Consider the following 26,015-nt stretch of genomic DNA (forward strand, 5'->3'; position numbering starts at 1 on the left):
GAGTAATAAGTAAACAGGGACACGTTAAAAGGGATAAGTAGATCATTTAAAAAGAAAGTTAGCCTACCAAAAAATCTCAATGGCTGAAAATAAACAAGTGTAGATAAGATATAAAATTTTTTTACTGTATTGGATTTGAAAAATATTCTCTGTTTTGAGTATTTGTTTTTAATATTATATAATTTAAAAAATAATATGAAATTCTTACTTGAATTATTTCAACATGCATTACTCGCACGAAGGACGAAACTGGTAATTAGAATTACGTACAATAGTCAGTAGTGCGATAATATGCACAAAAGAACTGAAGCCTGTATCGAAATGAACGGCCACCATTAAAAAAAAAGTGTTTAAATAATCCATATGATTATTTTTCAATTTAACTTCATTCTCTATATTGTACGCTAATGTGCTGGGACAGTACAATATACACTGCATAATTAATAAGTCCGAATGGATAGCTCAATTCGTGAGTAAAAACACTAAGTGTTAGTACAGTAGATTAGATTAGATTTATTTATTTAACCTGGTAGAGATAAGGCCGTCAGGCCTTCTCTGCCCCTCTACCAGGGGATTACAACTATAACATGAACAATAAGATTACAATTAATATTAAATTTACAATTACAATTACAATAAAAATTAAAGTACGACAAGAATACCTGATTAATGAAAGCTAGACATTTTATCATAGAAGTTAAGAACAAAGAATATTTTTGTATTTACTAAATTACAAATTAAACCTACAATAACAAAATTCTATAGTGATGAAATTACCGGATATTGAGATATTTTGTGGTAGATTAAAAGAACTATTTACAAGAAACCATGTCTCAACGAGTCTCAATTACTGACCAAGTGCCTAGTAAGTTTGCGTTTGAATTGAATTTTATTTCGACAGTCCCTGATGCTAGCAGGTAACGAATTCCAGAGTCTTGGCAGGGCTATTGTGAAAGAGGATGAGTATGAGGAGGTGCGATGGGATGGTATTGTTAGTATTGTTTCATGGCGAGAGCGTGTGTTCAGATTGTGGTGGGAAGAAAAGTAAGTGAAGCGAGACGACAGGTACGAAGGAATAGAAGAGTTCAAGATTTCGAAGAGAAAGAGAAGTGAATGTAAATTTCTTTTCTTATCTAGTTTAAGCCAACCTATTGCTTCCAGGGATGGGGTAATATGATCATATTTACGAACATTGCTTACAAAACGTACACACAAATTATGAGCACGTTGAAGTACTGTATTTTGATTAAACAAAAACCTAATGAAAATTATCAAACTCAAAATTGCGATATTTCCTAGTTTACATAAATGGATGAACTACTTTTCTTCCTCCTATATCTAGTAAAGTGATTTGTTAGTATTTTACGCCAGTATCATCGAACTCCAGTCTTCGAAGGGGGAGCAAGCGGTATTTCCGGTTCTAGACCTTTAATCCAGAGGTATAGACAGGTTAATATTAAAAATGTTAGTAAAAATAAAATTATGTCCCTGTAGAAAATGAACACGATTTCACTTTATAATCATTAACAAAAGCTGATTTCAACCCGGGACTTTATAACTGACATTCCCACGAGAATATTCAGTGTTGGAAAAAACACTATGCGTTGATGATACATGTATATCCATAATTGCAAAATCAATAGTAGAAGTAAAAAAACGAGGTAATAACTGTATTGTGCCGGCGTTATTAGGATCGTACTGTTGGGATCAGTGTGCAAATACAGTCTACAAAACAGCGAAACTCAAATACAAACACAGTCGAAATATATTATACAAGTTAGATATAAGTGAAAGTAAATTCTCAGTCGGCCTATACATAGAGAAGTCGGTCACATATGCATTTAGCAGAAACACTTTAACTATAATTATGTGCGTGTATTCCGCCTTTGCTTATCATACAATTAAATGAATAAATTAATTAGTCATATTTTCCATTAACGTTTTCGGTACGTAAATTGTACCATCTTCAGATGTATGTATATGATGCTAATTGTTAACCAAGCCTATGGGTACATGTATCGTGGACTTAAATGATCAGTGTTTTTGTGCATACTGTGCTATGTCGGTGAAGTGTTGCCATGATTACATAAATGATTACCTTAACTCTTATATACTATTTGCTGGTACAACACATTATCAAAATTAAATTAGAATGTTTCAGTCAATATTTAAAACACTATTTAAAAACTGTTTAAAAAGCACATAGTTTGTACATCACTTTAAATATATGAAGTATGTGATCACTTATTGTGTGGTGTATGCCGGTGTGAAGTTAAATGAGGCAGTTGTGGTGATCTTGTTATTTAGCGTTGAGCTGGACGCAGTATCGTTAACATGGCTATGTTTGCTAAAAGTGATGTTGAGACACTTCTATAATAGTTGATGGCATTACTGTGATTTGTACCCATAGATGTAATGTTATAACAGAATGAAGGTTGTCAAGTCCATGGATTTAGTATCGCCTGGCGTGTAGTTTTAACGTGTATTGGTCTGCTCGTGCTCGTACCGAAAACGTTAATGAAAAATATGACTAATTAATTTATTCATTTAATTGTATGATAAGCAAAGGCGGAATACACACACATAATTATAGTCAAATTGTGATAGCTTATCGGTATACCTTCAACATGAAATTCAGAAACACTTTAATTCTGATTTGCAAATCTCTCGTTTCCTGTAGGATACATGTAATAAATTCCACTGAGGTAAGTCGTAAAGAGCTGAATTTACTGCATAGATAAGGGAAGATCTAGTGCTTTCGCTTTTTTTTCCTGAAGGCAAACGATAAAAACGTTTATACCACGATTATGTAGGTTGCTAAGAGCGACGTGCCAAGGGAACTCTTCTCAAAGGCGATGGGTTGTTAATATGCATAACGTTCCGCTCACGTTCCATCAATTCATATATTAAACAACAATAAAAATTGTTCGGCCTTATATGTAAATGATTAATGAATGACGAAAACTTACGCGTTTGTGCAATTCTCATTTCGTTATAAAAAAGGTTCGCCAAATAAGACTGAAGATGGTACACTAGAAAAATCAAATTTTACTCTTCTTTTTCTTGTCCTGTAAAATGTGTAAGTATACTCTTGTCTATCATACGGGAAGAAAATAAATTTTTTGCGAGATCGTGCGTATTTGCTTGGTTTCCGCACAAAACCAATCCGCGGTAAGTCTAAATTTCCACATTCAGTATTCCCAACCTAAGACACATAACAATTTCCCTCTTCTTACCGCTTAAGTGACATATTGCTTTCACTGCTTTAGGCTTTTAACATATTATTTTTAGAGACGTTCAATATAGTACTAATTATAAATTGAAAACTTACCACTGCAATTTCACCTAAATTGCACTGTTAATTATTGTTTTTAAATATTTGCAAAAATTAAGTAAAGTCTACAACTCCACTAAAGTTACTGCATTCTCGTGATGTAAGTAACATTAAGGAAGCCATTTCTAAACATCTCCTTGACCGGTAAAATTAAACTTGCCGATGTTATTACTGCAATATGTTATATAAATAATATTGTTAAAATATTAAAATGAAAAATAAATCATTACATAAACTTACAGTTTGTTATAAGTTCGCATTTATGGACTGGGGGGGGGGGAAAAGACAGACGTATATCACGGCCTGCTGGAGTATAGTAAACACAGAAAACATTTTAAAGCAACAATGTTGAAGATAGATATTTTTGTTTTGCAAATTTGCCGTCATTGAACAGAAACCAAGATGGAGATTTCATTGCAAGTAATTAGAAATTCCTCTTTCAGGTATGTAATAAACGATCTTCGCACAAAATAATGTACGATACACGAGCGGTATGTTTTCTTTCAATTCTCGGAAATTAAAAAAGCTCAACTACGTTTCGCTTTTTCAAACTTTTCCTCGAACATGAAAACTTCAACATACCGCTCTTGTAACGCATATTACTATTGTCTATCATACATTTTTCCCACACCTACTCTAGTAAATACTGTATATTATTACATTGATTCTAAGAAAGACCGGGTACTTTACAGTCACTTCTTTGGTCTCTATAAGCAACAGGAGATAAGTGAAACCAAATGCCAAGATACATACATTCATTCATTCATTCTTTTCCGACAACTGAAATTTATAGAGACAATTCCAATTATCACATTTATTATCTATTGAAAATACTAGATTTTTTCTGTTTGTACCGTCGTTCTTTCGTTTCGAAAAACTTTTGAGTTTAGGGTATTATGATATCTCAATATTATCCTCAATAAAAAGAGTTGCCTTTAACGTAGAATATTAACACCACAAACTAGCTATTTCCGACTTTTCAAAGAAATATGCTAACAAAGAGGTTTCACAAGTAATCGTCTCCTTAACACCACACCATTCTTTAAACATCTTGTACGAACGTTCGTATAGTTTTTTTTTATGTCTGCGGCAGTAAAAACTCACAAGCAGTACTTAATGTTTCTTTAACATCAAATGAAATCATTTTTAATAACTACAATACAATTTTCAAAATGTCTGCGACACTTGTTTATGTGTAAACAATTTTGCAACGTCAATAGCAACAAACAATGTAATAAAACAAAAAAAATTGAATCGCGTTCACTAATATTAACAGATGTAAGTCCAAAGCAATTCTGTTTGAATAAAACAAAAGAATAATCAAACGCGTTCACTGATATTAACAGAAGTAAATCCAACCTAATATTTTAAATATATTTTGTGCGAGATCGTGCGTATTTGCTTGTTTTCCGCACAGAACCAATACGCGGTAAGTGTGAAATACCACATTCAGTATTCCCAACATAACACACATACGCGTAACAATTTCCCTCTTCTTACCGCTTAAGCGCGACATTCATTTTACTGCTTTAGGCTTTTAACATATTATTTTTAGAGACGTTTAACACAGTAATAATTATAAATTGGAAACTTACCACTGCAATTTCACATAAATTGCAATGTTAATTATTGTTTTTAAATATTTGCAAAAATTAAGTAAAGTCTACTATTCCACGAAACATATTGCATTCCTGATACAAGTAACATTAAGGAAGCCGTGAAAGAAATCAACGAGATTCCAGATGCCGATGTTATTACTGCAATATGTTATATAAATAATATTGTTAAAATATTAAAATGAAAAATAAATCATTACATAACCTTACCGTTTGTTTTAAGTTCACATTTATAGACTTGGGGAAAAAAAAAGACAGACGTATATCACGGCCTGCTGGAGTATAGTAAACACAGAAAACATTTTATAGCAACAATGTTGAAGAAAGATATTTTGGTGTTCCGAAGTTGGCGTCATTAAACAGAAACCAACATGGAGATTTCATTGCAACTAATTAGAAATTCGTCTTTCAGGTATGTAATAAACGATCTTCGCACAAAGTAATGTACGATACACGAGCGGTAGGCCTATGTTTGTTTTCATGTTCTCGGAAATTAAAAAAGCTCAACTACGTTTCGCTTTTTCAATCTTTTCCTCGACCATGAAAACGTCAACATATCGCTCTTGTAACGTATATTACTATTTTTTACGTAGAAGTGGGAAAGAATATTATAATGCAATTCGGATGTAAATGGATTTGACCATTCTCGGACTTAATTTCCTCCTCGCTAAAGATCGGGCCCAAATTCGTCCTCGACTGGTAACACTACTTACCTGCCTTGCAGCATAAATAACTAGTTACCACCGAATATTTTTTTCCACGGGGAAGACTAACAAGCATTTTCATTAGCGAATCTATCTTCATTCCTTTAATACGTGGAACTAGTGTTCCCACTTGCGAAGCAGTTATACAAAATGGTGATAAATTTTTGTTTTAAAAACTGCACATTACTAAATAGGTCTGAATAAATGAAGACAGAACATAATTAAAGCAATTCATGCCTTTTAAATTCATCTGCGTATTACAAAATACAGTATATGCTGGATGCCTTATATATTTATACAGGTCTATGTTTCAAACTTTTAAGTTTCCCAAATATAAAAATAGATTTCCCAGATATGTCGATGACTGAAAGAATGAGAAATCGATACAAACACAGAACGACTAGTACAAACACTTCATTGTGAGTACCGTCAACCTCAGCGGGCTGTATAGAACAGACCACAGACATGAATCACGGATATTACCTTTTAGGAACGGGAATGCAAACTACCAGAAATATTATATACTATAACGCATACAGTAAATCACCAGATTTGTACAGGAATTGCGAGCCAGTAATTGGGTTATTTCGCCAAAAAATTATATGCAAGAAATATAACAGACAATGGTAATATTAAGTACGGACATAAATAACACCAATGATATGAATAATGCGAAATTTTTGAGAATGTAGTTCGCTAAATTTGTTTAAAGTGGATGGTATACCTTTCGCTAGCATAACTTTACTAATATTTCAACATGTTTTCGTCTGAATCTACAGGTCCTCTGGAAAGAAAATTTGGCATTCTTAATATACACCATCTATACATAAATAAATAATTTTAATGTTTTTGGAAACTCAACAGTTATTTTTTTTTATTATGAAAAATTTTTAAGAATTTTTTTTCTTCAGCTGGGCAGAGTTTACATGATAGGGTTAAGGTTGGTAATATTTTCATACTAATAATATTATGATAGTACTTTTTTGAGAATTTTTTTATAATTTTACTAAACGAGGAAAGGACCGGTTTTGTGCAGAAACTTTTCCACGAACAATCCCTTAATGCGTTGAAGCAAAAAACCGATCTTCGTCTCGCTCAGTAAAATGGTAAAAATATTCTCAAAAAGAACTATCACAATATTATTAGTATCACAATATTAGCAACCTTTACCTAAACCCAAAACGTACTTACGATATCTTAATGAAACTTTGCATGCATGTACAGTTTTCTCATGTGAACAACATACAGTAAACTCTTTAAGTTAGAATCAATAGTTTATTTTCTTTTATATAGCCTAATAATTATAATTGTTTAAAGAAATTAGTATACAATGAAATAGAAAATTTAAAATACTTTTAAAAGTAACATGTTACAGTTTAGTAATGTTGTAGACATGTTTATTAAAAATAGATCAAAAGAACAATATTATCAAAATTAAATTTTATTTATTTTATTGGGTTATTTTACGTCACTGTATCAACATCTAGGTTATTTAGCGTCTGAATGATATCAAGGTGATAATGCCGGTGAAATGAGTCCGGAGTCCAGCACCGAAAGTTACCCAGCATTTGCTCGTGTTGGGCTGAGGGAAAACCCCGGAAAAAAACCTCAACCAGGTAACATTCCCCGACCGGGATTCGAACCCGGGCCACCTGGTTTCGCAGCCAGACGCGCTGACCGTTACTCCACAGGTGTGAACATCAAAATTAAAATATTTGAGTACTTTATTAAAACGGTTCCTGGTAGAAAAAATCTAAAAAATATTTAATAACAAAAAAATAGCTATTGGGTTTCCAAAAACATTATAGTAATACACGTTACAAGAGCGGTATGTTGACGTTTTCATGGTCGAGGAAAAGATTGAAAAAGCGAAACGTAGTTTGTGCGACGATCGTTTATTACATACCTGAAAGACGAATTTCTAATTAGTTGCAATGAAATCTCCATGTTGGTTTCTGTTTAATGACGCCAACTTCGGAAAACCAAAATATCTTTCTTCAACATTGTTGCTATAAAATGTTTTCTGTGTTTACTATACTCCAGCAGGCCGTGATATACGTCTGTCTTTTTTTTTCCCCCCAGTCTATTAATGCGAACTTAAAACAAACGGTAAGGTTATGTAATGATTTATTTTACATTTCAATATTTTAACAATATTATTTATATAACATACTGCAGTAATAACATCCGCATCTGGAATCTTGTTGATTTTTTCACGGCTTCCTTAATTTTACTTGTATGACGAATACAATAACTTTAGTGGAGTAGTAGAGTTTACTTAATTTTTGCAAATATGTAAAAACAATAATTAATAGTGCAATTTAGGTGAAATTGCAGTGGTAAGTTTCCAATTTATAATTATTACTATGTTAAACGTCTCTAAAAATAATATGTTAAAAGCCTAAAGCGGTAAAATGAATGTCGCGCTTAAGCGGTAAGAAGAGGGAAATTGTTATGTGTGTTAGGTTGGGAATACTGAATGTGGTATTTCACACTTACCGCGTATTGGTTTTGCTGCGGAAAAGAAGCAAATACGCACGGTCTCGCACAAAAGTTATTTATTTATTTATGTAGAGATAGTGTATATATTAATCATGCCAATTTTTGTTTCCAGAGGGCGTACAGATTCTAAAAAAAGTTCAAATATAGTAAAATTATGCTAGCGAAAGATGTACCCCCCCCCCCAAAATAAGAATGACAAAGGATTTAAGTTCCCCCCTTAAGAAAATGATGGATGCAAATGTAAGCCACGTGCTTTATATTTTCATTAAAACGAACAGAAGAAGGTTTCTAAATGCTAAAGAAGTCTCGTTCACAGTATAAGATAGCCATGTTACCACGCTTCAGTTCTGAAGAATAAAAACACCAATCTGATGAGCGATAACAAAACTCTTCAGGGCCGTAATGATTTAACACTATGATACACCATTTTTCTGCAGAATATCTATAACAAAGCCTACTAACTAGTGGCATTCTTGTTGCACTGTAAGGTGTTAGAGATCATGCGAGCACAGAACAGTGGAGTACTGTATAACAAACCACACCTATTCCTATCTGGCCTGGAACGAAACACTCATTATTGACAGTCGACGGACGGTCACGTGGTCACTGTTCACACACAGTTCGACGCACCAACACACGCATCGCGAGGCAAAGCGCACTTGTGAAAACTTGGGACGAGATGTGACGTCGTACTCCCCTCCTGCCTAGACGGCAACCCGTAATACACTGTTCGAAGAGAGTTCTCAGTCTCAGATCTCCAACACTAGAGGCGCTGTCCGCGGACAAAATAAAAAGCACACCTTGCTTCTTACCTAGCAAATCGCCGCTATTTTGTGTGCGTGTGGCGCGCAGTGTTAATCGCGGCATTACATCGGTAAACTGCGCCTTAACAAACATGCTAATTAAAACCAAACATTTGCCATATCAACATTTCTTTGGATTATGTAAAAGTTTACTTAAAGTCTGTACATGAATACAGACGAGACTCTGAAGGTTCGGAGGGTTTGGATAAAATAAGACTTACGTACCTGCATAACGGTAGGCCAACTTAATACAATGTTTCATGCACGCTTTAGCATCTATCGCGTATATAGGATCCTTGGGTATATCATCAGACTGATAACTGATAACTAGAGCCCGGATGTTTGGCAACATGCCTCTTTTAATGGGTGGAAGTAAATCATTATTTGCATAGATATAAAATTTATTTGAGGTAAATCAAATTTCTAGCGCAATAATTAACAATAGATCCCTATTAGAAACAACAACAACCAAATTTCTTGGCTTAAAAAATCGATAATGTGTTAAATTGGAAAAATCATATTAACCACTTCCCTGATTAAACCGATGTTAACTCGGGTTGCTAACTTGTGTCAAAATTTATTAACCCGAGTTACCTCGTTTGAGTCCCATTTTCGCTGCTAAGGATTATATCCCGAATATATACGTTTCCATTCTTTCATTAACCTTTTCCTCACTAGATGGCTACAGAAGTTAGTGATATTGCAATATCTGGTGGTGTTTTTTGTACTTCTTCCTTGCGAGTGGAATTCTATGCTCATATAGCATTCACACACAGTAGTGAGTAGATGCTAGTTAGTTTTGGCGGTTTCTGTTTGTGTTTAGTGTTTTTTGTGCTGTTTTGTGTAAAGATGGATCAAGTTAGTGATTCCGAAACTTTTGATCAGGAATATATTCCTGTAGAAGATTAGGGAATGAAACATCGGTATCAGAAGACGAAGTTATAGATCAACAAACAAATTCAGATCAGTTGATGTCCCGTCTTTTCGACAGTGGTTTGAATAGAAGACATCTGGCACCAGTTCTTCTGCACATCCGAGGTCCCCATTCCCTGATATTTTAACATTGTTTATGATAACGATAATTCTCAATTTTTAAAATTATTCTTTAATAATGACCTCATCAACATTATGTTCAAGGAGACGATTCGGCATGCTAATAAGTGTTCACAGAATGCTGAAAATAATTCGTGGCGGCCTACTACAGACTCTGAAATACGTGTACTTTTGGGCATAGTGATACTGCAGAACATTATTCACAAACCTGAAGAACAGGTGTACCGGTACAAATATTCAATGACTGCTACACCATTCTTCCCAAAACGCCCTCATATAGGAGAGCAGATACTACTGTCCGGAATGCAATGTGCCACTGTGCGTAATACCCTGCTTTCGAGTCTATCACACGACAAGCAACATTTAACGCCTTGATAACAGCACTGGTATTGTACCTCATAAATTAATCCATAAAAAAACATAAGTTGGTAAATAGTTCAGGAGAAAATCAAAATGGGACAACTACCAGAGCTGGAATCAAGGTGCACCAGATAACTCGGGATAATAATTGAGGTATGAATGTATGTCTATTTCATAGTGATTTTTTAGGTATGTAAGAAAATTATTGATGTACAGTGATTCTGCGATATTAAATGACCTCTTTACGAAAATAAAAAAATATGACACTTTTTTTCACAAATCTGGTAAAATATATAGTAAGGGGAGACGTTAAAGAAATTACCCCCAAACTAAATTCAGCTTATTTTGCAATTAGATCTATGCAAAAGATAGTAAATATCAATACCTTAAAAACAATATACTTTGCATACTACTGAACTGTCCATGTGGACGTATTCATTATGCAGTGTATATTAGAGTGTCTATAGCACATTAGCGTACACTATAGAGAATGAAGTTAGATTGAAAAATAATCATAATATGGATATTTAAACACATTTTTCAAAATGGTGGCGGTTCATTTCGATTAATGTATTTAATTCCAATTACCAGCTTCGTCCTTCGTACTAGTAGGCCTAACTCATGTTGAAATAATTCTGTACCTACTCTGTAAAAGAGTACCTTACGTACTGTAAATTCAATCTTCACTTCTGCTCGATCCGAAAAGATAAAATTACTCAGACATTCTATCTACTGTCCGTCCAAGTGATTATGTCGCAGGATCGTAGAAAGGAGGGAAATCACGTGACAGTTAATTACTTAACGAGGCCTGTTATTTAAGTTATTTTAAACAGTTGTATGGGTATAATAGTACGTATATGTCCAATTCCTAACAGAAATTAATGTTCTCAGAAAAGAGCTAAGACAGCCCAGCCACTAGCCTTTACCGAGAGGCGAATAGAAGCTGGTGGGGAAAACCGGAATGCGACGTAGGCAAATGGACGACAGTACCTTTGCGAAAATGATGCAATATTGAAAGCTCTTTCGTCATTGGAAAACGCGAACATATTTTTGGAACGTACTGTGACGGTAAGGCTACTATGACTTGGATCTGTGTGGAAGACGGTTGAACTTCATTCGTAGAAGGGGTGGGAGTGAAGTACATTCAAAAAACTCAGGTACAATAAAAATTGAAGTAAAAATAAAATGATGTCCCTGTACAATTTAGTTGCTGTAAAAAAAAGCCGTCATTTAACCGTCGCACAAGCTAATGTTTTATTCAGTATTTGTTTCCAAATCCAGTCAAAAGCATCTCATCGCAGTCTGTTACATTTTGACGAAAACTTGCCGTACGTATGCACTTCGGGCATCTGTCTAGTGCTTAACCCCCCCTTCAATAACCCAGAAGTGCCTTACACACCACAAAGACCGGCGTGCTCAGCTTGTGCGACATGATTTACAACTTCCTAGAGAGCAGCGTCTTGGTTAGCAGAAGAGACAAAGGTGATGAAACGGTCCGTGTGACAAATCTGGCTAAGGACACAATTCTAACTGCAAAATTGCAAACGAATATTACACTACAGTATAATCGTGAATGAAAAATATTAGGTTTTGATTTTAAATTCGTAGAATATTGAGCGCAAGTTTTGTGTTTACGAAATGCACTTGAAAAAAAAAAAACATAAAACTACACAACGCAATTTTGAAATTTGAACTAAATTAGAATTAGGACTAGGCCTACCTACTAGATTATACGAAACCACAATACTGAGCACAGTTTAGGGAGTAAGACGTCATCCAACGGTACTGACATTAGAATGTAACATCGAAGAGTAGTCACAGGCGTAGCTCAGGCGGTAATAACTTTCGTTATACAGTATGTACGCAATATTCATGTTTATGTAAGTATGTATTTATTTATTAACACTACAATTGCGTATACACCCGGTGGCAGTGATATGTAATATACAATAATTACAATTAGAGAAATAAAAGAAAATAAACGTAACTGACATAAAATAAAATAAACGTAAATCTTATTAGATGCAATAAACCTAGGACTATAAATAAAAACTATTCTATAATAATGCCTACGATAAGCAAACGTAAATCTAACTTACAAGTACTTCTATTTCACCCAACATTTACCAATTTAAATAATTACATATCACCTTAATTAATTACATACCAACTTAATTACATATCACCCTAATTTATTTACATATATACTAAATTACATATCATCTTAATTACATATCAACTTAATTAATTATGTATCAACTCAATTAGTTACATGACACAACTTAAATAATTACACTGCACCTCCAATTACATTTTCAGTCTAATCTTCTCAACCTTTCCTTAAATGTATTGATTTTAAGAGGGCCACCCTGAAAGATTGCCGCAGGTAAGCTGTTCCAGTCTACTATTGTGCGGTTAACAAAGGAAAATTTTGCCACGTCCATTCTTTGTTTTCTACATTTAAACTTCCTAATATGATCAGCCCTTCCTAAGTATGATGGTGTTGCTAATCTAGCATTGATGTCGGTCCATGCTTTGTGTCCCATTTGTGCCTTAAACAATGCTGTGAGTCTGGTTTTTCGTCGCCTTGATTTGAGAAGTTCCCACCCTAAGTCTTTTACTATCTGCTCACCATGTCCCTTCCCCATTTTGACATATTTTTCTGCCTTGCGTTGGACCTTTTCTATTGAATCGATTTGGTTTTGTCTGTACGGATCCCAACCTAATGCTCCATATTCCATATATTATGTTCTTCTTTTCTTATTTAATATTATTACATTTTGTTAATTATACATTTTCATTTTAGGCAGCCACTCTGGTGGTAAGTTTTGTAAATTAAATTAATTTTAATTCTCAACAAAGATCTGCACTAGGCTATAGCTGTATTTAGTCTCCAAATTATATCTCATCTTTACATAGGACACAGAACCTCTCTTCAACTTCCCGGTCTATCGTCCTAAAATTTCCTAAGAATTTCTGTACGAATACCGAGTACGGTTATCGTTCTGCTTTTATGTCACTTTATTACTTCTGTAATACATTTGACATTCCCCTGGTTCCTTGTGTTTATGGTTCTTTTACGACCAATTAACGAGTTGCTTGTCATGGACAAAGCTCGGAACTTGGGGACTTGTGTGTCGTGCGCATGAGTAAGGTCACAGGTACAACGTATACAAAGCTCACCCTGCAAGAGCTCAGGGACAGTCGTGTGTACTAAGAAAGTGGTCACATCGAATGACAAGAAGACGAACGAAGAAACTGTGTCGTGTCGAAGCAAATGACATTCAGAGAATTACAGGTAAACGGTCTGTTAGAGGAATGAGAAAATACGTGTTATTCGAATGGGTATTATAGAAGTTTGAAAATATATTTCTTAAATTTTAGGTACAGAATTTCATGGAGGAATTCTGAGGAGATACATTATTTTCTTCGAATGGAGAGTTTATAATTTGTAAGTTGTGCCACACATAAACTAGAGACTGGAAACGGGCATTCATTGAAAGACATTGTAGTCTCTTAAATCGGTGGAAAATTTGTCCATAGCCTAGGGTCAAGTCGTAGTGGAGCCTTCCCTAGTAGTGACAGAGAAATTGAAAACTATTTTTGAGAAAAATTTAGGATACTTATCTTTCTCAGATACGAGATCAGCTAGCAACTGCTGAAAATTGAACAGGAAACAGTGACAGTGAAAACATTCAGTATTTTAAGTTTGCTCCCGTCACTTCATGTGACGTGGAAATAAGTTTCTTTCGTTTCAAATAATGTTTAACTAACAGACGAAGAAGTTATGGGTTCGAAAATCTTCGAATGCATGTAGTCATACACTGTAATAAAATGTACAGGGCAGAACTGTAAATTTGATATATTTTGCCTGTTTATACACGTGTTTCAACCTACCACAATATTATCAATATGTTGTTCCGGCCAGGAACAACTTTTATAGCAGACCTTACAGTACCTCTGTGCTGGAAGCGGGAGTTTGTTGACATTGAAGTCCGGTCGCTTAGCCACGTTCAAAGACACACGTCCCCAAGTTCCGAGCTTTGGTCATGGACCTTAGTAGATGCTTCAATGCATCCTCTACTGTTTCGACAAGTATTATGGTAGAAGTAAATACTTTAGACTCATATCATAGAACTAGCCGTACCCGTGCGCTTCGCTGCACTTGTTAGAAATTAATATAAAGTAATTACATAATTAAAAAAAGGACATTTGGTCCAGAGAACATCCGTGTTTCATAGAAGGATAAATCGCTTAATATATTAAGTGTTCGCGTAGGCTTCCGCGGCTGGTGTACATGGTGTGTGGATAAGCTTCAGGGCTTCTACCGCGTTGTCTTGGTGTTATTGGCTGACGTTTCGACCGCTGTGTTGTGGCCATCTTCAGAGCAGTTGTTGGATAAGGAAAAAATCGAAAATCGAAAGAGAATTGGGAGGACAAATTTAAAAGGTACGCAAAACGCGTCCTTACAAGGGGTTGGGGGCTGTACAAAACTAAATATGTGAGCTCCAAGCATGTTGGCCACTAGTCTCACTCCGGGTTACGCTGCTCCACTGAAGGAGCTCTAGAAAATTTTGAAGGGGAAGCCGAAATTGGACGTAACCTCTTAGATACCACATACGCGAGGAGGACTGAGATTTTATCAAGTGATCACGGAATGGAGCGAGGAGGAGATGGCTGGTGTTTGCCGTTAGGATGGCAAGACGCTGTCATCGGTTGTTCGATGACAAGGCATGTGAAGGCCGTCGGAAGAAGCGCCGTGAAATCTAGATCTGCAATTTGAGAGGTCCCTGTCCTTTCAAATTGCGACTAATTGAGTGACCTCGTATGTTTAATAGACAATTTATAGGTTCTGAACTAGGGCATACGTCGTTTACAAGAAAAGGGGGATATATATATATATATGGGGAAGGGCTTATAGGTCCGTGGCCCATTTCTTATAGGGCTCATCCCGACATTTGTCTTACGCCTTAGGAAAACCACGGAATACCTTAGGCAGGATGAGTTCTCATATATAAGAGACTAGCCAATTTCGCTATTATGTAGGAGGTGATTGTTGTCATGAGCCTTGTTGAATCATCTCAATTTAGTGACCAGCCATTTGGCTTTATGGTGGCTCAATTACGAAGAGAGGGGAGAGATGTAATTATTAATTAATTTAGAGTAATTAGGGAGATTCATGGGGATATGAGTGCAGGTCCGTGGCCCATTTCTTTTAGGGCTCATCCCGACATTTGTCTTAGCGCCTTAGGAAAACCACGGAAAAACCTTAGGCAGGATAAGGAAATAGTCTGCCAGCTATTATATATATAGTAGTCTCGATGGGGGGAGTACTTGCTGTGATAGGTCGTAGGTTCTCCTTCTGGCATCTGATTGGTCCTACGTTGTCCATAGACCTTATAGAGATCTCAACCGGATTGGACAACGTAGGACCAATCAGATGCCAGAAGGAGAACCTACGACCTATCACAGCAAGTACTCCCCCCATCGAGACTACTATATATTTAATAGCTGGCAGACTATTTCTTTATCCAACAACTGCTCTGAAGATGGCCACAACACAGCGGTCGAAACGTCAGCCAATAACACCAAGACAACGCGGTAGAAGCCCTGAAGCTTATCCACACACCGTTTAATATATTACTTAATTGTTGTACAATTTTACAGGGAGTTATACCTGAAAGCTAGATTTGCATAATACACGTCACTGTTCGTTAACAGAAAACCACAATTCAAGTCACACAGAGTTAGTGTGCACTCATTGTTGACGGTTGTCAGCCCACTTTGAGGTCTGTGGATATAGAGGAAAAAATTGGATCAGTGTCTGGCAGAGTTCCTGGGTAGCTCAGTTGGTACGTTTAACCGAAGGTCCCAAGTTCGATTCCCGACCCCGGGACAATTTTCCCTCAAAATTATTCAAATCAATTTTACAGGGAGTTATACCTGAAAGCTCGACTTGCTTAATTGAAATTGTATTTAAATAATTAAATTATGATCATTTTGGTCCAGAGAGCACTCATTTGGTGCAATGATAATTCCTTTAACATGTTTCTTAATGTTATTATATGCAAATAATTAAAATAGGATCATTTGGTTCAGACAACATCCGTTTTTGGAGCAAGGATAATTCGTTTAACATTTTTCTGAATTAGTCTTGAATGCATCCTTCAGTAAATCACTCCAAATTAATGTCAATATAGAGTGGATTGTGTACGAAGATAGTTTTTTTATGTTTAGGTGAGGGGTTTGGACTTTTTGCATTGCTGGTTGTCACAATCAAAAAATTAAGACACAACGTTTCGAAGGGTGGTTCTCCCTTCGTCTTCAGGTGGAAGGAAATGTTGTGTCTTAATTTTTTGATTGTGACAACCAGCAATGGAAAAAGTCCAAACCCCTCACCTAAACATTAACAATCCACCATTGCTTTCCAACCCCTCATTTAGATCAACAATTTTTTTTATGTTGGCCTGACTGTGCATCTTTTTGTTTTTCCTTTGTTAAGTTTATTACACACGCATTAACATCTACGGTCATGTCGATACCCGGCCGAGAAACAATTTTTCCCTTGAAATTATTTAAGCCAGCTATTCCTGAAAAGTCAGATTTGTAGGTTTTCGTTATTTAAGAACAAAATAAAATAAAGCGATACATAATGAAATTATTATATGTATGTAGAACTACCATCTGTAGTGCAGTTTGGACAATCCTTGACGAACTAAGTGGTCTACGCGTTTCGGCACTAACGCAGCTATGAGCCACGCTAGTAGAATCGGGACGAATTACAGAAATTTAGGAGCCCTGTCACTGCACAAGAAAAGCAGAATTATATGAATGACAGATTATTTAGAATGTTTTAATCGGTAAATTAACGACGATATATCAACTACGAGGTTATCAGGCAGGAGTCGGCAGAATTGGCGACGGCAAGATGGGACCAAATATTCACCATGAATTATCTGATATTCGCCTTACCTCCACAAAGTCCAACCAATTAATCAGCCCAAGCAGAATTGGAACTCATGCTAAGGTGCAGGAGAAAGGTCCCCTTGTCCCTGAACTACGCCGGTGGTCATTTAGTATGTTGATCTAATCATGAATACACCCAATAAGAAACAAGGATTAAGTCTTTAAACTTGTTCATTTTCAAATGACAACGGAAGCATGGCTAGCTATATTACTACATTTGGCAACATAATTACATTAGCGTTGATTTCAAATCACGGCCAAGTTACATGCGTTAGTAGTAATGAATGTGATATCATATGTCCGCCGTCGTGTGGAATTATGTCAAGCTACTCCCATTGAGTCGGTGAGGTATCACATTCAAGATGTCCAAACTGATGATCCAAATAAGATATGACCATACCCTACAGATTAATAGAACGACATTCTTTTCAGGTTACAAATATTACATATACACGTAAAGATAAATTTTTAGTCCTAGAGAACTTAACCGTTACGGTAAAATTAGTTATTAGGGGAGAAAAAATTCGCTCCGGCGTCGGGGATCGAATCCAGGTCCTTGGTTCTACGTACCAAGCGCTCTAATCACTGAGCTACGCCGAAGTTCAATCCTCAGCACCGGATCGAATCCTCCTCATCTTCCCTTTGTGGCCTAGAGGAGAGGGATTCTATCCGGTGCTGAGGATTGAACTTCGGTGTAGCTCAGTGGTTAGAGCGCTTGGTACGTAGAACGAAGCACCCGGGTTCGATCCCCGGGGCCGGAACAAATTTTTCTCCTCTAATAACTAATATTGCATATAGTAGTTCGCAAGTAAACATAAATGTAACTTAAAACACAGGTACTTAAATTAAGTCCTAGTTTAGAATACTTAAAATCTGCGGCTGCTAAAGGCTTTTTTTTTTTTTATTTCTTGCTTTGTCCCTCTGAAACCTTTAGGCCCTTACGATACATGTATAGGTCTATACTTACTTACAAATGGCTTTTAGATAACTCTGGAGGTTCATTGCCGCTCTTACATAAGCCCGCCATCGGTGCCTATCCCGAGCAAGATTAATCCAGTCTCTACCATCATATCCCACTTCCCTCAAATACATTTTAATAGTATCCTCCCATCGACGTCTCGGTCTCCACAAAGGTCGTTTTCCCTCCGGCCACCCAACTAACACTCTATATGCATTTTCTGGATTCATCTATGCCCTGCCCATCTCAAACGTCTGGATTTAATGTTCCTAATTATGTCAGGTGAAGAATACAATGCGTGTAGTTCTGCGTTGTGTAACTTTCTCCATTCTCCTGTAACTTCATCCATCTCAGCCCCAAATATTTTTCTAAGCACCTTATTCTCAAACACACTTAAGCCCCTGCTCCTCTCTCAAAGCCAGAGTAAGGAAATAAAATTTGACGAGACGAGGAACGGCTGGTCGATAATTTTGCCTGAGTCGGTGTTCCTTTACGAGAGTGGTTTCAAGATTTACTTTACTTAAGGAAGTCATCATGAGAACTTCATAGTCCAGAGAAACTCTATCTCCTTGCAGGGTTTGAATCCGTGAACGTTGGATAAATTGACAATATGTAACAATTCGACCACGAAGAACGATTGAACTATGTATGTATGTACGTATGTATGTATGTATGTATGTATGTATGTATGTATGTATGTATGTATGTATGTATGTATGTATGTATGTATGTATGTATGTATGTACGTATGTAATAATAATAATAATAATAATAATCATAATAACAACAATAATAATGATTTATTTTAACTGGCAGAGTTAAGGCCATTCGGCCTTCTCTTCCACTCAACCAGTATGATAGAACATTACTACATTGCTATGAATATAACATAATTAATACAATACAGTACAGTACAATACAATACAATTCAAAGCAATACAATACAATACTACAATACAAGACAATATAGTCCACACCTGTGGAGTAACGGTCAGCGCGTCTGGCTGCGAAACCAGGTGGCCCGGGTTCGAATCCCGGTCAGGGCAAGTTACCTGGTTGAGGTTTTTCCGGGGTTTTCCCTCAACCCAATACGAGCAAATGCTGGGTAACTTTCGGTGCTGGACCCCGGACTCATTTCACCGGCATTATCACCTTCATATCATTCAGACGCTAAATAACCTAGATGTTGATACAGCGTCGTAAAATAACCCAATAAAATAAAAAAGGACAATATAATACATAATATAATACAATGACAATTCTTTTTATCTTCACAACACCAATAAAATAATCATGCAATAATTTATGTATGTATGCATGCATGTATGAATGTATAAAACCATATTACAAAAAGCAATATTTAAGGAAAAGGAACGAAAATATTCATGTACTTACTCTTTAATTCTAATATTGATTTAAGTAGACAATATCATGCATGCATTTTCAAGCTGCCAGAAGTTAACACATAAAATATGAGCACTCTTAGGTATTGCGAATGCATAATGAATTATGTAGCCTACTGAACTTGCAATTTAGTTGATAATTCTCTATTTCGGTAACGCAAGCGTGAAGTACAAAAAGGATGTTGCTACAAAAAGAACAGCAAAGCACAACAAAACTATTCAAGAGAATCGTTAACTTAGTGTACAGCAAGGCAAGGGGAAGCATTACCGGTACGGTTAATTATGTAGAAGTTCGGTGCACAACCCGAGGCATTTCAATAATTGTAATTTGCATTTCAACAGTAACTCAGACATGTTGAAGAATGTAACATGAAAGTTATGGCACGAGGAAATTTATAATGAACAGCTGCTAAAATTATTATTAGTCGTTAGGCAAATACAACAAGGAGACAAGGGGTTTCAAGTAGCAGGTAAGCTTCTATTGTTCGGCCCTCTTAGCGAAAACATGCTGTACACAACAAACCAGGGTTTTCTTATAATTTTCAAGTAGTCGTAACTTTTTCCTTCCTCTCGGTCACTCCTTGTCTCTTCAGTATCTTTCCAACATGCTATTCTAAAGATAGAGGACTTTTGAAATAATCTGCTTAAATATAACAATTAATATTTGAGGAGAAAAATTAGCTCCGGCGCAGGGGATCGAACCCGGGTCCTTGGTTCTACGTACCAAGCGCTCTGACCACTGAGCTACGCCGAATTCAATCCACAGCACCGGACCGAACCTTCCTCCTTGAATGTTTCCCTTTTGGCCTGACTCCAAGTTTGGTATATATGTTGACGTATACTGTCATTGCAAGTTATCTTGAACCTTACATCCCCTAAGTCTGTCTTTGGAACTGCTCGGTACGGCGTGTACTCATCAACGTAACGGCACGGCAAGGATGCCCCTCCCTCGAGTAACGTGACTCTTTTCAGAAAACGTTGGTTCTTTTACCTTACGGCTCTCTACTACAAAAGAACTTGGTTCAATACAGACATCATCTTCTCTCGATACTCCGGTTTTGAGAGGAGAACATAGTTTCGTAGCAAGCTTTAATTAACCTGTTATTTAAATCTAATCGTGTGTACACTCCTCTCTCATCTGGGCTGGGGACCGGCAATGGAGGAGTTACTACAGCTACTTCTATACATTATATAGGCCTGCATGACTTACACCTACAGCTAATATGTACATATTCTTATAACAATGTTTTACAGGCTTATTATTTGAATTTACATTAATTTACAATTATACACAATCCATATCCCTATCATTGCTGCCATCATCGCTTGTTCTAAAATTAATTATTTCGTCAATGGCATCATCCATTCGGAATTATCTTCTTAATCGTAGACTATGTACTACTTTCTGAACACGATAGAATTCTTCGACTGTATCCCGAATAACGTGTTGATTGAAGTCGTCCACTTCAACTTTACACAAGTCCTAATTCTGGAATGGAATAATATGTTTAGTAGAACTATAAGAAAATAATAACTTACAACAGTAATTCATTATGTCGCTCTCAATACACACACTATTGTACATAACTATTACAGCAATAATTTCTAAACATTACATACCTACTCTTTCCCGGAGTAGTGTGAGGTTCATTCGGTTGTAATTCAATATTATTCTTAATTCTCTTCATGGAACTAATACTTTTGCCAGAGTATTTAGCCGCTCTCACATATTCCTTAGCAAGAGGTTCCAGCAAATATATGTTTAATTTTTCCTCCTCGCAACGCTTAATTTTATTATATTTGCGATAATTTCTCTTTCTCAGATATGGATAACAGCGTTACTTTTTCTCCGCGGTGGTGTGATTTCACTATATATAATTACTACCCTGTGGTTGCTGCTCCATGCTCCACTACTGGTACGCAGTGAAGGAAATAGCTCTATGTTTCTTGACAAGAGATTATGCTGCAGAGCATGCGCAAACAACTCAGTTGGCTCCACCCGCGTTACGCGCTTCCTTCCCTCTGCCCCTCTGACCCCGCTCAGAAGGTTCAAGATAACTTGCATTAACAGTATGTCCAATGTCAACTGCCATTATACTAGGAGCGCACTGAGTGACTTGTTTGGCCGGGATTCCGCAGTTACGTGCACAGTAATCTGTACAGAAATATGCACTGCTAGCTATGAGAATATTAAAGATATTTTTATTAATTTGTCCCACAGAATAATATCTGTAATATTGTGTGGGACAAATTAATAAAAATATCTTTAATATTAAATATAACATCCAACTGGTTAAACATTCTATTACAATCCATGTATGTTATTTAGTCAACTGTTCGAAGACATATCTGAACCACACAAGTAATATCAAGACGACGCCACTTATGAGGCAACTAGGCCAGGAGATATTGGATAAGATGGCCAGTTCCTATCCCCATATATTGCATACATCGCCGATTAGCTACATATTACACTAGTCAGACTTCAGATGCATACAAAAAAGTTATTCCTCTGACACATATCGTCACATGAGATGTACTGCCTGATAATAGCTGTACAAATCAGCCAGAACGTCAATCAGAGGGAAATCAATGTACAGGGACATCGTTTAATTTTTACTAACATTTTAAATATCAACCTGGGTATACCTTTGAATTAACGGTTGAGAACCGGAAACACCGTTTGTTACCCCCTTCCACGACTGGAGTTCGATGATGCTGGCGTAAAATACAAACAAATCACTTTATTAGGTATAGGAGGGAAGAAAAAGTAGTTCATCCATTTACGTAAACTAGGAAATATCGCAATTTTGAGTTTGATAATTTTCATTATCTTTTTGTTTAATCAAAATACAGTGCAGTATTAACAATAAGTGTTTTTACTCACGAACTGAGTTATCCATGTGAACGTATTCATTATGCAGTGTATATTGCACTGTCTACAGAACATTAGCGTACAATATAGAGAATGAAGTTAAATTGAAAAATAATCATAATATGGATATTTAAACACATTTTTTAAAATGGTAGCCGTTCATTTCGATACAGGTTTCAGTTCTTTTGTGCATATCATCGCACTATAGACTATTGCATCTAATTCCAATTACCAGTTTCGTCCTTCGTACCAGTAACTCATGTTGAAATAATTCTGTGCCTACTCTATAAAAGGGTACCTTACGTACTGTAAATTCAATCTTCACTTCTGCCCGACCCACACAGATAAAATTACTCAGACATGCTATCTACTGCCCGTCCAAGTGGTTATGCCGCAGGGCCGTCGAAAGGGAGGAAATCACGTGACAGTTAATTACTTAACGAGGCTCCTTTACTTAAGTTTTTTTAAACAGTTGTATAATATTACGTAAACGTCCAATTCCTAACACAAATTAATGTTTTCAGAAAAGAGGTAAGACAGCCCAGGCACTAGCCTTTACAGAGGGGCGAGCAGAAGCAGATGGAAACGCAGGCAAACGGACAACTGTACCTGTGCAAAAAAAAATAATTCAATATTAAAAGCTCTTTCGTCACTGGAAAACGCGAACATATTTGTGGAACGTACTATAGTGACTAACTCAGTACAGTTTACTATAGGTGGCCTTGATTCTGTGTGGAGAACAGTTGGAACTTCGTTAGTAGAAGGGGTGGGAGTGAAGTACATTAAAAAATTCAGGTACAATAAAAGCTGAAGTAAAAATTAAAATGATGTCCCTGTATAATGCAGAGTATTAGAAAATCTAACATACATCTGTAACTGAAAGAGTTATGTTTCGTATTTTATTGGTCACATTTTTATGTTTTAGGTCATAAATGCACACGTATATCTAATTTTATAGGTCACAGAAATCCGCCCCCTACTCATAAATAATGGCTTCTTCTTCCTTTCACGGGTTAGGCCTGAGGCCACTTCCGGCTACACTCCATCTTTTTTTTTTTTTTTTTTTTTTTTGGCCTTTCTTCATCTCTTCTTGTGCACGGTACCTCAAGGCTACTTTCCATGTAATGTAATGTAATTGACTAGTATCTGTGTAGTGTGCAACTTATTTCTTCCCTCATTTAGACCTGATGCGATTCTGCACATGGTCAGTGAAAAATATAACAAGGAAATTAATATTGAAAAAACGAAAATCATGTCATTTTGTGGGAAATTCCCCGTACCAAGTAAAATTTGTTTGAATAATAAAATAATAGAAAGAGTAAATACCCTCACTTACCTTGGCTATACACTATCACCTTATGATGAAGTAGATATTGCTGAAAAAATATGTAAATATAATAAAACAATTGCGATCATTAATAAAATCATGAAACCTTCACTAGTACAAAGACACACAAGAATAGGCTTGTATAAAACCTTATCACAGCCAGCATTAAGCTATGGTAGTGAAGCGTGGACTGTGAAGAATAAAGATGTCAGTAGAATGACAGCAAGTGAGATGAGATTCATGAGAGCAACAGCTGGATATACTCGCTGGGATCATAAAAAAAATGAGGACATAATGTAAAAACTTCAAATAGAATCCATTATGCAGTTCATCAGCAAATATCAACTTCAGTGAAGGGTCATCTCGAACGAATGAATCGATGCAGAATTCCAAAAGCACTGCTTCATTACCATCCGTATGGCAAAAGATCTCTAGGCCGTCCAAAGAAGAGATGGACTGAAAATTCTAGTTTGAGACCGTAACAGGCCACTCGGCCTAATACTTGTTAGGAAGACGACGACGACGCGATTCTACACAATCTTAACGTCATCTTAAAATTACTGAAACCAGGTAAATTATTTTCAAAATTATTCTATCCAACATTTGGCTGACTACACTACTCTTCACTTCACACGAGATCTGCAGTCAGGATCATACTCGGCGTTTCGTTTCGTGGCACCTTCCCACTATCTACGAGCACAATCTTCCCGACATTCCTATTTCTGTAAAACATATTTATATTTGGCAACAAAGCGCTATGTCAGGAAGATCTGATTCTAAAACTCTAAGGCCCGATTGTATAAACCATTTAATCTTAGATCAGAGGTTAAATTGATCCTTGTTTCAGTTGAACTTGGAATTTTGTGTTGTATAATGTCTAATCTGAGATTAATTTGTCTCAAACTAAAGTCAACTTTGACTGAAGAAATTTCTCCGATTAAGTTAGATGATCCAAGTTCAGTTATTACTTTTCTGTTTGAAATATACGAGTGACAGATTGTGCAAATAAAATATCCATTATAATTAATATCAATAGATATGATAGGTACATTTATATATATTTCTTTCAATTTCTTGCCTTAATACACAAACAATCTTATATTTTATAAGGCTCTATCGTGTTCAGCAGTATCAAATAACATAACCTATAATTATATTATGTTTATAACAACCATTAATTATTAATGGATATGATAGGTACATTCATAAATGTTCAATTTACTGTATTACTAAACGAAAATTGTCGTTTTATAAAGCTTTATTATGTTTAGCAGTATCAAACACCATAACATTATAACAACTCGGAGAACAGTCAACCTTCTTCTTATTGTCCGCCATTATTTACATTGCACAAAAAACCAGTGTCTCCAACAGAGTATACGGAAAGTCGCCAAAAAGTAGTTGTAAAGTCGGTAGATTTCTCATTATCAACAAAGAAAGATTAAATTTTGTCACTATTGGGGTGCTTAAAAGGTCACTAAATCCCTATTTAAGCAATATAAAAGTTAAAAGAAATTGTTGTTGAAAAAGAGTTAAAGTCGCTAGATTGGCAACACTGAACAAACTTGTATAACATGATTCGCGCATCACGTATTTCACCTGTTTATGCGATGTTGCCAGATCCTTTTCACGTGAACTTAGATTGCATTTGAACCTAGGTAATTTGATCGCAGAAAAGTTTTATACAATAGAAGAAGTGTCTGAACTCGGTTCACTTTTCGATCTACGATCAAAGTTGATCTTTAGTCAGGGAGTTTTATACAACTGGGCCTATGAATTAACTGTTCATGGTGATCTCAAAACCATTTTGTACGTCAATGCACCTACTCGAGGACGTAGGATATTGAGAGAATCAATCTCCATCTATTCCGTGTCGGAAATGAAGATCACGTACACCAGAGAACACGCACACATGGGAAATAACCTCTACAACAAATAGAATGAAACAAATAGAGATTTAAATAGATGACTCTATCTGAGATTTCTTCTATACTCTCTGCAACCTTGGAACTTACATTTTATCTTCTTCCCTGCCTTGGTCTGTACCTCTCTGTCACTAGGAATGTGACTCTGGAGTAAAAATCGAGAGCTGCAACAACAATGCGCGCAGGAAG

This window comes from Periplaneta americana, chromosome 11 (genome assembly GCF_040183065.1).
Source record: "Periplaneta americana isolate PAMFEO1 chromosome 11, P.americana_PAMFEO1_priV1, whole genome shotgun sequence".
NCBI lineage: Eukaryota > Metazoa > Arthropoda > Insecta > Blattodea > Blattidae > Periplaneta > Periplaneta americana.